Source organism: Planococcus citri, chromosome 3 (genome assembly GCF_950023065.1).
Source record: "Planococcus citri chromosome 3, ihPlaCitr1.1, whole genome shotgun sequence".
Taxonomy (NCBI): domain Eukaryota; kingdom Metazoa; phylum Arthropoda; class Insecta; order Hemiptera; family Pseudococcidae; genus Planococcus; species Planococcus citri.
In genome coordinates, this window is record NC_088679.1 from 49,954,915 (window position 1) to 49,955,975 (window position 1,061).

The following is a 1,061-nucleotide window of genomic DNA, read 5'->3' on the forward strand; positions in this document are numbered from 1 at the left end:
GGGAACATGGAATCATTGACTGTATAACTGAGAAAGCGCAATGGAAAATCGAAAGATCGCGTAGTATGAAATGAAATGTGTGTATTTGAATAATATCGAGTAATGCTATAAATCGCACAAATGAAGGAAATATATGCCTACAGGATTACGATTAAAGCAACCTACGTTTTTAATTGTTTTTGATTCGGTTGTTAGTTTGGATTTATATCGCAATTCATCAACTTTATAAAAATTATTAATATTCATGAGCAAATGAGAGAGATGACCATTTAGAAATGAACAAAAATAGAATGGATTACTATTACCTATTGTTAAAATGTACCCATTGTTTTAAATTCGATAAGGTGCTAATAGGCCTGTTATGAATTTTATCGAGAGATTTTGATAAAAACTCATATCTAGGTGTAACTCATTTTTTAGGCTATCGTACTGCCTCTGGAAGGCATACCCACCTACATAATATTTGTATGTAGTTAAAGTACCTTCCAGTATTGTGTCTACGAATAATCAACATACTTATGAATTGAGACCGTTACTAATATGATAACCGAATATCGTCAAAAGGCGAAAGATAGCTCATTGGTAAAAAAAATATCAAACGAGAATTTCCGCATATCTTTTTCGTTCAATTCGGTATGTAGTTTCGTGTGTGAAGGATAAGGTCTAATTGAAACAGTATTAAATGTGGATTTCCGCGTGGATGTAAGTGAGTATACCTATATTGTATTCTCTATTTCGTCTCAGTTTTTTTATGTTCTCTCCTTTCACATGCAACCTGTATCTCCGATATTTATGAAACGATCGATTAAATTCAGAATTTAATTTGCAAAATGAAATAATCTCTTAAAGTACTTTCTTTGTGTTCGTTCGATAATTTTACATAACTCAGATGACATAGGTATACATAGGTACCTAGACTCAGCCTAGAATTCTACGATGTACTTGACTACCTACATACTTATAAAATGCAAAGAGCAAACATTCAGTCAATATCTGTTAATAGATGGTATTTAATATGAAAAGAGCCACGATAAAAAGCATAAAGATACTACGAGACATTC